The sequence below is a fragment of the Hippopotamus amphibius genome, chromosome 14 (assembly GCF_030028045.1).
Source record: "Hippopotamus amphibius kiboko isolate mHipAmp2 chromosome 14, mHipAmp2.hap2, whole genome shotgun sequence".
In the NCBI taxonomy this organism is placed as follows: domain Eukaryota; kingdom Metazoa; phylum Chordata; class Mammalia; order Artiodactyla; family Hippopotamidae; genus Hippopotamus; species Hippopotamus amphibius.
This window is the reverse complement of record NC_080199.1, coordinates 27,930,122-27,943,419: the sequence shown is the minus strand read 5'-3', so window position 1 is coordinate 27,943,419 and position 13,298 is coordinate 27,930,122. Positions and strand designations below refer to the sequence as shown.

The following is a 13,298-nucleotide window of genomic DNA, read 5'->3' as shown; positions in this document are numbered from 1 at the left end:
ATTCTGAACAATATGAAGAAAATAAAATGTGGACTTTAAGAGTTAAAAAAATTATTTACAAAAAAAAAAAAAAAACCCTGAAAATTATTATTTCAAACCATTAGAAATAGGGGCTTTTAGTCACAATTTATAATATCAAGAAGTAGAAGTACAGCCTAACAAAAGATCAGCTGAAGAGCATGAATCTAGAAGAATAAGAGCATCTTTCTGTTTAGAAATACACAGTAAACTGTTCACCTAAAATTGCATGAAACATGTTCCTTGGCCCATTCAGACAGAATTTAGAAGAAAAAATGCTGTCAAATAATCTCTTTTCCCTAGGACAGGGTGACGGATATGAGCCATCAAAGAAGTGCAGTATACATAATCTATCTCAATTTTAGAAAGGCCCCTGATTCTGTCCTGCAAACCATAACATTAAACACTCTGGGAAAATATGACCTTGGCTACAAAATTATTGAGGAAGCTGAACAACTGTTTGTTGGTTTTTAGTGGATTATGTCAACTGAGTTGGGGGGATAAAAGATGCCTTTAGTGATTGCTTCTTCGCTCAGTGATATTTATGACTGCCATCCATAACCCAGATCGATACTTTCTTTCAGAAAAAAAATGTCCTTGTTACTCACTTGGGAATCTGGGGACATGTATTGTCCAATCTGCCATTCACCATTTCATCTTTGTTGTCCATACCTCATTCAAACTGCACATACAACATTCTCTTTCCTTTTAGAGCCATTCTTAATTCCATTATTTACCCTCTTTTAAATCATAAGTGAAGGACATAAGGAAATATTGTTATTCATTAATTTATTTGAAGTGCTACAATGTCATATTGTTCAGTTTGCAAAAAATGAATGAGATAATGCAACTGATTTTCAAAAATCTCTGTTCTGAAGACTTACATGGCTTATATTTATAATTCAGTTTTCAAGAATCCTTTCCAGAAATTACTGATTCATGGAGCCTGAGTTGGTACTTGGGATTCCATACTTTCCACTAGTGCCCTACAACTAGGAATGTCTGGCAGATACTTATTTAAATAATATTGAACACGCCTTTCAAGTTTTCAAATCAAGTAGCGAATAGAGATAGGATATCAGATTAGCATTTGATGCTTTACTGATTCTTTTCAGGAAAGTAGCTAAAATTCTATTTACAAAATGATCTGCATCTGAGATATGATGAGTAAAGAGAACTTTCAAGGAATATTTACATAAGAGTACTACATCATCATCAAAGTTACACATTAAAAAATAAAAAAACAACAAGCCTTAATATAGCTTCAAAGAGTTGGCTTTAGTTACATTCCGATATAAAGTGAGAACTTCAGTCCTAGGTGTTATCTATCACAGAGATTTTTGGCAAATGATTTAAAGGCTGTTTCAAAGTTACTAACAAAGTGTACTCAATTCTGGGCACAATATTCATATTTAGTGTCATTGTCTTTAGAGAATCTTAAAAAGCATGCTAAACAATTCATTCATATAAGCTCTTCCAGTTTTGATCTGAAAATGTAGTTCCCATCAAGTGTAAGAAATAGAGGAAAACTAGATCATAAGTTGTCTATATACACTAGATACGGAGAGTTAGTAGAAAACAGCACCCTGGACAGACCACATGCTGAGAGATGTTGTCCAAGTTCCCAAATAGCAAGAGTAGGCTGACTTTGAAGTAAGATTATAACCTGTGCTCATCTTCAAATTATACTCAGCTGACTGCAATCATTCTCTGCACTAGAGATCTGTTCCTTTTTCCTACTTCTCTTACTTCCTACAGAGCCTTTTCCTAGCAAGGACTGAAAATGAGAAATCTAATTATATCTCAATCCTCCTCAAAAACTTCAGTGGCTATATACAGCTGATATAATACAATTAAACTCCTTTTCATTGAAGGCTCATGGGCTGGCCTCTGCCCATGCTAAAGTCCTTCTCAGATCTTTCCTGACTCAAACTTTATGTTCGAGTAACTCTAAACTATATACTTGTAGTTCTCAAACATACCAGACTCTCATACCCTTAATGTCTACATGAATACTGTCTGGGATGCTTTTACCTTGTCGGTCTTCAAGCATATGTTTGATTATCATTAAAGTCTCACCTCTATTTTAATTTCTAAATCTTCTATCATGCACAGCTCATACATAAATATCACCAACTATATTAAATTTAATTTTGTACATAATAGTATCAGTATTTTCTTGTATCTGTTTCCCAAATAGCTGTAAATGCATCATGATTCTTCATTAAAATAATTTTATAATTAGTAATTAAGGTCTTAGATTACAGAAAAAGAAAACTACCAACCAAAGTCTCAAAGATATATATGAATAGAATGCTACAGCTGGATATGCATGACCTTAGATTCATTTTAACACAGCTTCTCTCTGTTAAACGCAGTGAGTATGAATACATGGTATGATGTAGTTTTGGGAGTGAACCTCAGAGCTAAGCTCTTCCAGAAGTTTAAATGTCTTGATTCAGTTTTCCTCTAGGATCACTGCTGTTTCCAAATGTTAGGAAAACAGAATGATTAAATCTTAATTTGAAGTCATCTGTGAGAAGCCTCAACTTAACCTCCTGACATACAATAGACAAAAGTTAAAACATTCTTCTTTTATTCATGTTTTATCTGCCTTTAATGAAAAGCCATTAAATGTTAAAAAAAATAAACCTGTTCTAAAGTAAGACTTGTTTGTATCTATTTTAAAAATTCATGGTTGTTCCAAATGTCAAAAAAAAAAAAAAAAGCCTCCAATTCAAATGGAATATGTAAGTCAGTGAGAAATGTAGGTAGAATCTAATGCCAGAATTGTATTCACTGAAAAATTATCAGCTTGGCCAATAGACTTGTAAAAATATACAAAAAACAGTGTCTAACTTCATGTGGCTGAGGATATACTGATTATTTTATACTCTGCCAGGAATAAAGAGGAGAAGTCTCTGGAATTCAAAATGTCAAATAAGAACCTTTTGCTCCAAGGTGAGTATTTCTGTATATATGTTATTAATAAATTTGAAATTCCTTCACACATCATATGTATCTTTGAGACTTTGGTCTGTAGTTTTCTTTTTCTTTAATGCATCTGTCTGGTTTTGATTTTAGGATAGTGCTGGTCTCATGAGTTAGGAAGTATTCTCTCCACTTCTATCCTCTGAAAGAGATTACAGAGAACTGGTAGAATACCTTCCTTAAGGAAATGGGTATTCGATCCCATTTGTATTAACATTCAATAAATTACTTAGGTATAAACTTAATAAATTGCACAAAAGATCTAAATGATGAAAACTAGAAAATTCTGATAAATGAAACCAAAGAACTAAATAAATGGAGAGATAATCCATGCCATGGATAGGAACACACAATATTGTCAAGATGTCAGTTCTTCACAACTTGATCTATAGATTCAATCACAATCAAAATCCTAGAAAGTTATTTATAGACAGTAACAAACTGTTTCTAAAGTTTAAATGGAGAGGTAAAAGACTAAGAATAGCTAACATGATACTGAAGGTAAAGAACAAAGTTGAAAGACTAACATTACCTGATTTCAAGACTCACTATAAGGCTACAGTAATCAAGAAAGTGGGGTGTTGGCAAAAGAGCAAATAAATAGATCAATGGAACAGAATGGACAACCCCCAAATAGAACTGCATAAATACAGGCAACTGATCTCTGACAAAGAAACAAAGGCAATGCAATGGTACAAAGATAGTCTCTTCAAGAAATGGTGCTGGAACTAGACACCCATATGCAAAAAAAAAAAAAAAAAAAGAAAAAAGAAAAAAAATCTAGATACAGACTTACACCCGTCACAAAAATTACCAAAATGTAACATGCACCTAAATGTAAAATACAAAACTATAAAACTCCTAAAAAATAACGTAGGTTAAAAACCTACATGACCTTGTGTATGGTGATGACTTTTTAGGTACAACACAAAAAGCAAGATCCATGAAAAAAATTAATAAGCTGGACTTAACGAAAACTAAAAACTGTTCCATGAAAGACAATGTTCAGAGAATGAGAAGACGAGTCACAGACTGGGAAAAAATATTTGAAAAGACATATCAGGTAAAGACTGTCATCCAAAATATAAACAGAACTCATAAAACTCCACGATAAGAAAACAAACAACCCAATTAAAAACTTGACCAAGGACTCTTACAGACACCTCACCAAAGAAGATATACAGATGGTATAAGTAAGCATTAGAAAAGATATTCAATATCATATGTCATCAGAGAAATGCAAATGAAGATGAGATACTACTATACACCTATCAGAATGGGCAAAATCCAGAACACTGACAACACCAAATTCTGAAGAAGATGTGGAGCAACTGGAACTCTAAGTTACTGCTGGAGTGCTTGCAAAATGATACAGCCACTTTGGAAGATAGTTTGGCAGTTTCGTATAAAACTATACATATTCTTTCTCTATGATCCAGCAAACATGCTCTTTGGTATCTACCTGTTAACCTGAAACAAACAGACTACCAGATATTTCTCCAGCAAAGATAGTTTTATTCGGGATCAGTGAGGAACTGAAACGCAGGGTCTGCAACCATGGCGAGACACATGCAAGTACCCCACAGCAAGGGAAGGAGAATACTTTCATAGAGATGAAAAGGAGGTTAGGAAGGCTTTAATAAACAAAACTCCCATGGCTTTTCATTGGCTGAGTCCTTGCCAGGAAAGAAAAGGAGCCTCTCTCCTTCCTGTTGGTCTCTGTTATCATTACAAGGTGTGAAAAAGTTCCCCATTTTGGTCTCCCAACTCTATTTAATTGAGATTTCTATTTATTATATTTTTACATAACCAAAGGATTCGAACATTTACATCCACACAAATTCTGCACACAGATGTTTATAGCAGTTTTATTCATAACTGCCTTAACTTGGAAGCAACCAAGATATCTTTCAATAGGTAAACAGATAAATAAACTGTGGTACATCCAGACAATGGACTATTATTCAGCACCAGAAACAAAAGAGCTATCAAGTTATGAAAAGATATAAAGGGACCTTAAATGCATAGAAGGACCATAAATGCATATTAGTAAGTGAAGGAAGCCAATTTGAAAAGGCTCCATAGTGTATGATTCCAGTGGGGGAATACTGATAATGGGGGAGGCTATTTGGGTATAGGAAGTATATGGGAAATGTATGTGTCTTCCTCTTAATTCTGCTGTGAACCTAAAACAGTTCTAAAAATAAGCATTAATAATAATAATAAAAGATATTCCAGAACAAAAGTGGATTCAAGATGTGCAGAAACATGAGAGATCTATGGGGAATGTTCACCCAATTTTTCTAGAATCTTAAGGTTCTTTAGGACCTCTTCAAACCATTAGTTAGAACTAAATAGAACTGTGCAAATAATGACTTCTCAAAACATTCAATTTTGGCTGTAATCTCATTGTACACATTAGTAGCTGGATTCTTGTTTTCAGGTTCAGGTTCCCTATGAGCAGAGACTAAAAGAAGGAATTCTGTGTAAATGATATAGTGATGAAATTCTGTCAGTAAAACCTATAAAAGTGTGATGAAGCAAGATTAAGCGGTGAGAAAAAAAGCTAGATAAAGATTTGATTTCAGCTAATCTCTAGCTTCAGCCTGAACCAACAGAAAGCACAAATGTCAGTACAAAGTTGTCAACCTTGAGGGAAGGTTGCTAGTTTTCTGTACTCCCACATCTGTCAGTCGTTGGCTTTACCCATGCCTAGAATGAGTGCAAAACTGTGAGCTATTTTTGGTTGTTTCAGAAAACTCAATTTTGCCAAGACCATTTTTCAGGATAAAGGAACAGTGTTCAACTATTGTCAGCCAACATCCATTGTAGCTGAGAACATGGGCACTCCAGCCCAATAAAAGTGATATGGGCAGGGCACCAACAGTGTTTACTATGTAATATAATGGCTTTATATAGCATGATTAGGCTTCAAATAATCATAAGTTGCCTTAGAAATTTATTACATAAGTAGCCTTAACAAACATACATGTATCAAATTCACCCATAAGCACATGCATGTACCCATGTGCACACAAACATATATATACAGTTCTACTGTAACAGATATGGAATATGAAACAAACATTTAATTGATATAAATTTTTATATACAATAATTTGTAAAGCATTTCTAATTAGCAAGGTGACTGATTTATCTTTATTATTTGTCTAGAGATTCTAAATGCCTAATTATTTTTTTTCTCACACATTCCCTGCAGCATGTTTTGGCAATGAAAACAATTTCAGATACAGTAGCATTGCACCCAAGGTTGTGATAATTACTATTCAAAAGAATCTTGTCATATATAAATATTTAAATTTCATACTAAGTATTTCAGTTTTGTGGCTTTTAGCACTCTCTGTAAATTGGTGCTCAAATAGCCTTCTTTGATTTTTCTTCCATTTCAAAAAAAAACAAAAACAAAAACACAAAAACAAACAAAAAAACTAACAATAGTAACCATAAAAGAATTCTGCTTTTTAAACTTTCTTTAAAAGTTCGGCACCCTAGCAGGTATATTGAAATTAAGGACTAATAACTGATTCCCTATTTAAGGTACAATAATTCTGTTTCAGTAGAAGTTATTTCCCTTTTTAAGAACTTAGGCAATGTTTTGTCAAAATTAAACACTCTTTTATAAAATTTTCTCACACTAGGGCACCTGTTGGCACATAAATTTAAAATGCCAATACACTGCTTTAATTATGTTAGTCATAGGGAACAGTCCTTTAGTGTTTTTCAGGATGCTGACGATCACAAGATGCAAAACATTCTATGGTCAAAATTTAATGACTGTCCAGTAGACAAATTCCTTAAACAGTGGTAAACGTCACTGAAAATGCCCTTCACTTGTGCTGAAGTTGTCAGACTTCCTTTTCATTCAAAGATTTTGTTTCAGTGTGTGGAGCTTTTAATTTGGGATGCGAGTTTGAATTACTAAATGAGAAAACCCTATGTGCTATGACCTAACCGAGATATGCATGAGAAATTCATTGCTGTTTAACATTTGGGCCAACAGAATCTTACACATTTACTCATGCTACTCTGGTTTGTCTTCATTACATCCAGTGACAGAGAGAGACATCAAATACTGTTACTTTTTCAAGACAAGTAATACTTTACTCTTTACAAGTGTGATTTTGTACAATCCTCATAATAATCCCTTGAGAAAAATTATTTTTATTTCTGTTTTTCAAAACCAAGGGCATTCTTTCAGAGAAAGGTACACTACAAAATAGAAAAATCACTATTCTTGTCCTATGATTTGTATGAGAGCATGTGGACTATGGGCTGATATGAAGATGAATCTTTCAAGCTAAGTAAGTAACAGTAAGTCATTCACCACTTTGAAAGTGATTGCATAACTGCAAGAGATCTAAAAGCCATGCGGAAGTAGGATAAAGGTATAAAGAGAAACACAGATTCTGTTTCAAGTACTGTATACTCTAAAGTATGAAAAAACTATAGAAACAAGAAGAAAAAAATGTTACAATTATATTGATGAAATAAACTATTGCTTTCTGGCATTTCAAAGTAGAAAGCCAATACTCATTTACCTATAGAATTACAAAAGCACACACATTAATATTTAAGTAATGATATAGGGATATTGAAAAATGTTTAGTTGTTACCTGCTTCATCAATCTAATATGAGTGCTTAAAATGTTTAATATTGGGCCTTTATGGCATTTCATTTTGATGAAAACTGATGATTCATGAAGTTGCAATATGTATAACAGAAGACTTATTTGACAGGAAGTTGAAACATCTGGCTTCTATTTGTAAATTTCTCATGACCTTTCTGGATGTCAGTTTCTTCATCTGTTAAATAAAGAGGTTGGATCAAACTATCTGTAAATCCTTTTTTGGATGAATATATTATGATTCTATGTATGAAAACACTCTGGAACCAAAATATATTTTTAAACAAATGTATTGAAATACTTTATAAGGTCTGTATATTTAAATGTAAATTTTCATCAGTATTATAAAATATATTTTATATTTAGAAAATACAAGTAATTTTATTTTATTAAAATATATATACAGGCAGTATATTTTTCTTATAAAATACATTTCTCTAATATATAATTAAATATTGATCCTCGAATACATCTAATTTAGGCAACTGCTTTGTAAAACATTACTCTATATCTAAAGGACTATTGAGATTTCACACATTCAAAATGAGAATAATTATTAAATAACAAATTCTTATTTTTTGATAATTTAGCCAATGATTATTGGATTATAAAGATTTTTAATAAGGAATGAAAATTAAGATCACATTATTTTAAATTATATTTACTGAGAAAGTTAATGTCTTTTTAAAGGGATATGTGGCTGTTTAAATAAAAAGTAAAACTTTTGTTCATAGTTTTATAGTATCATAATATTTAGCCTCCTTCATACTGTATTAATAGCTGTTTGAAAGAGTGACTGAGTTGTATGCCTTCTTCTTCACAATATGAGTTTGAACCAAGAAATTGTAAAAAAAATTGAAATTGTTACAAATATGAGGTAAGTAATTTTGTAGCCTGATCCTCTAAACAGAGTTTCACATTTCATATTCTCTGGTATATCTATCTAGCTATCAAAAGATAGATGGATAGATAGACAGAGATATGCCTGGAAATGTAATGGTAGTAACTTTGAAATTTGATCACCTTCCAGAGAGGAATACTTTATTTAACTATATATGTAATGGGACATTATTTTAAAAGTAGCTATTTACATTGAAAAGGACAGTAATTTAGAAATATGATCAACACATTCACTCTTCTTGGAATCACTCTGATTGGAAGGATACACAGAAAACAACTGACTACTTCCCTTTTTTATTCCTGGGAGCACCAATCTCTTGTCTCTGAACTCAGGTCCTACTCTAACATTAGTTACTGTCACCAACTATCAACATAATCAATGCTCAAGCTTCACAACAGAGCTGTCAAATTTCATACTATTAATCTCTTTGATCATAAAAAACCTCATGTTTATTAGTCAAATATACTCCAATGTGCTGACAATGAAAATAATACACAGGCAGGCCTTGGAGATATTGAAGGTTCAGTAGCAAACATTGCTTGAACCTTCCCCCACTTCTGGGAAAGGGCTTAAGTGTACTTCTAAAAACTTAGAGTCTTTTAACTGGTATCTTCAGAAGATTAAAAGATTCAAGAAACCATGTGGTAAACAGATATGCTGTCATTCATGCACCCTGCAACCCTCACCCCTAATGTTAGCTTTAAAAACGCTTCCCTCAAAGCCATCAAGGAGTTCAGGTCTTTTAAGCATTAGGTGCACGGTCTCCTTACTTGGTGCCCTGCAAATAAACACCATACTTTCCTCCATAACCAGGTGTCAGTTGACTGGCTTTGCTGCATGTCGGGCAAGCAAATCCAAGTTCGACTGATATCTTGCATAGTAAAGACAAAAACCTCAAAGTTACCTAGGGGTCCTTTCAGCTGAGCATGTGAATGAAAAAGCACATGATGAGATACATGATAGAGAGTGTGTTTTTACATTATGTTGATTAAAATCTATTTTCAATGTTTCAAATACTTTCTTTTTCATAAAATATTGTTTGGAATTCAGAAAATTGCTGGCTTTTTTTTTTAGACCAGTGTACACTGGGACAGTCATCTTCAAAAGTTAATTCACTTGAGTCATTTAGAAAAAAAATTGGAATTGAAGATGTACACTTTATATATTCCATCACATTTCAAATTATAAGCTCTTATGCATCAGAAAACAATAATTGTTCATTAAACCATTATTGCCCCCAAGATTTCCTTCCCTGTATTCTCCTATCATCATCCTTACCCTTATATACTATCTTAGCCAAGAAAGAAGAATCAAATAGCCAGAGACAGGTTTTTTTTTTTTTTGGAATATACCTAAAATAGGTAATTATCAAAGGAAACTGGGAATTTAACAGCATAGAAGAATGTGGAGGAAGATACACTCACCTAACTGTTCCAGGAATGGAGAGCACACAACATTCCCTCATCCCCTTAAGCACCCTCCCTGCCACTCAGATGTTGCTTGACTCCTCCATCTCTGTCTGCTTCCTCCACTCTGAGTCCAGCATGTCCCTGTTCTCCACGTTCTCCCTGTCTGATGGGGAGAAGGAGCCAAAGCCACCAGTGTTTGCCTAGCAGCCCTCAGAGAGCTCTGCTTTCAGCTTTGCTGCAGTTTGTTCAAGGACCTTGAGGTCTTGAGATCACCACATATACGCACACATTCTATCAAAGATGCTCCTTAAAGTCAGAGAAGTGTCCTGTGGACAACACCCAGCTGACGGTGGTGGAGAACACCATTGCAGTGGCTGAGCAGATCTGGGAGCTCTTCATTCACTGAAGGCTGCCCCATGGCAGGAATCAGGAAGCCACCTTCTTGGATGTGGACCTCCGTGGTGCCTTTCACCATCAATCTCAGTGCTTAGAAGGACCGCAAGGGCAGCTGTGACTACAGACCTGCGTGGTGCCCTCAACAACACCGTCTGCTCCTCTTCAAGATGAACCTGGAGGCTCACCTCGAAAGTGTGAACACATCAAGTATCCTCACTCCAGGTACTGGCACACATTTAATGGGAGCCAGGACATCTATGAGACACACCTGGAGACATGCCACTTCAAGAGCTTAAATAGGTTCCTGTAGGTGAGGGACCAATGTTTCCAAAAGATGTATATGGTGCTGGCCTGGAAGGCCCGGGAAATCACTCTCCTTCTTCCATGCTGGGCAAAATCTCAGAGAATACTGACAAGGTGATGAAGAGCCTTGAGCTCAAGTTTGATGTCGTGGACAAAAAATAGAGCAAGCTCAGCTACAACCTCATGGAGTTTCACAGAGATGTATCTAATGTTGAAGGACAAGCTGTTCCACACCAACGCATGGCTGAACATGGGCATCCTAGGATCCTAAGAACCTCAGCAGATTTTCAAGTGCAAAGGAAACTTTCTGGCCCATCAGGGCCCCATCTGCTGTCTCTGTTCTACTCCATGGATGATCTGCCTATAGTGGCTCCTCTGACAAGACCATTGATATGTGGGACACATGTACCACCTCACATTCAGGGATGCAATCTCTATAGTGCTCAGAAGACTGCACCATCACCATGTAGGGTGTCCAGAACCTGCAGAAGGTAAACATAATCCAGGCCCACAAACAACTCAATGTACATGCTGGTCTTCTTGCATAACATGCTCTTAAGTGGTTTCCTGAAGGCCATCAAGGTCTGGGACATCATGGGTACCAAACTGAAGCTGAAGAAGGATCTCACAGGCCTCAACAAGTGGGTGTGGGCAGTGGTGGCTGTTCAAGCTACCTGTATAGCAGCTTCTACTAGACAAGCAAGATCTGGGACATTTGGAAGCTTGACTGTATTCATGTCCTGCAGACATCTGGTGGCAGATACTCTATTAATGTTATGAAGCACTTCATTGTGTGTAGCACCTATGAGAATCTCATGCATATATGGGATGTTGAGTCCAAGAAGCACATATGGACCTGGACTGGCAGGCCACATGGGCACCATGTATGCCCTGGTGGTCATCTGGATGTCAGACCAGACCAAAGTCTTTAGTACATGTTACTACCAATCCCTCAGGGTTTGGAACAGGGACAACATGATATGCTCGCAGATCCTGCTGCATCACCAGGGCAGTGTGACTGTGCTGGTTGTATTCTGGGACCAGCTTTTATAGGGACTGTGAGTAGTACTGTGAAGGTTTGGATTTAACTAACAGAGAATCCAGGCTGAGTCTTGGCTTTCTCTGGGCATGCCCTAGGCTGTCCAAGCCTGGCCAGCCAGGTGGTCTCAGGGTCTCTGCCTGCCCTGTGAGGATAGGCAGACAACTCAGTAGGCCAGGTAGTGCTTGGCCCCATCCTTGTTTCTGCCAGGACAATGCCAGCTCCCTCTCTCTGGGTGCCCAGTCCACTCTCCATCTCTACCCCAAATGGACTTTAGGCCATTTTACTCATGTTTTCTACTGTTTTTAGACTGTATGTAGATTTGATTACTTCCTGATTAAAATACAAGCTGCACAAAATGTGGGAAAAAAAAGTAAACTAATCTGGACAAAAGATTTGGAGTTGGCTTTAGTTAGACAAAAAGTATACCAAGGTTGATAAAATTACAAGTTACTGATCATAAAATTCTCTCAAGCTGTTTGCCTGGGCATGGAGCAAAATAAAATGAAACTGATGAGCTGCTGATTAATGTAAGTGATAATTTTACTCTAGAAATTTAAGGCAATTTCTTAGTCTTTAATATAGCAACGATGATTGTTAAGTAAATCAATAGATATTATCAATCTATACATATACAACATATATAAGCAAAATATACATACAAACATGAGATCAACAAATATAGCTTTAAAATTATGGCCACCTTTATAAACTTTGGTCCTGTAATGTGTTATGTATATGGTACATTCATATGTTCTTTAATCATATTCTCTACATAGTATCTTCCAGTAAAAGCATATTACAAATCTAACTTACACATCAATCTCTACCTAGTAAATACACATTTACTAGGTAGAGACTGATCTGCTAATTATACAGATGGTGACTGCATTTAAAATATCTGTTTATCCCAAAGATGGCATTTGACCAATTGATAAGTATCCTGCTCTAGTTGGTGATGTCCATAACCTGACCTAATTGGAACTTTAAAGTTATATTCAGCTAAATCCATCAACATAGGCATCTGTGCTAGCTTAAGCAATATTTGTGGAATTATTGCTGGGTTATATTTTCTTATGCATGATTTAAATCTAAGAGCTATCATACAAGTAGTCTCTACACAAAAGCAATTCCAATCAACTCTCTGCATTTCTAAATCCCACACAGTTGAGAGAGAAAATGGATGTTGTACAACAGCTGCAGACAAGCTGTGCACCTGGCACATTCTGACTCCTGTTATTGCCACACAGTGCAAGTGACAATTGGTTTCCTTAATCCTGTGATTGTGTTCTGTACAATTTGAATCATTTTCCCATAACTTCTGGACCTCCTACAGATATCTATGTCCCAAATTTCACCTTTCACTGCATTACATCATAGTACCATAGCAGAATACCATGGCACTGTAAATTGATATTTTAGGTGCTGCCTCTGTATACATTTAATACTGATAAAAAGAAAATTACTCACAACAGTAATAGGTGAGACAGGCAAACAAGAATTATTTGGAGGTACAGCAGCCATACTCAGTGTTATAAGTGGCAATATTTTTTCTTGTTAGTTTCAATGTGACAAATATTTATCACAGCCTGCAT

At 35.4% G+C, this 13,298-nt stretch overlaps 1 pseudogene; it reads left to right on the top strand.

Moving 5' to 3' along the window:
- Positions 1-9,995: 9,995 nt before the first annotated feature.
- Positions 9,996-11,752, top strand: LOC130835553 (E3 ubiquitin-protein ligase TRAF7-like; annotated as a pseudogene).
- The last annotated feature ends 1,546 nt before the right edge of the window (positions 11,753-13,298 follow it).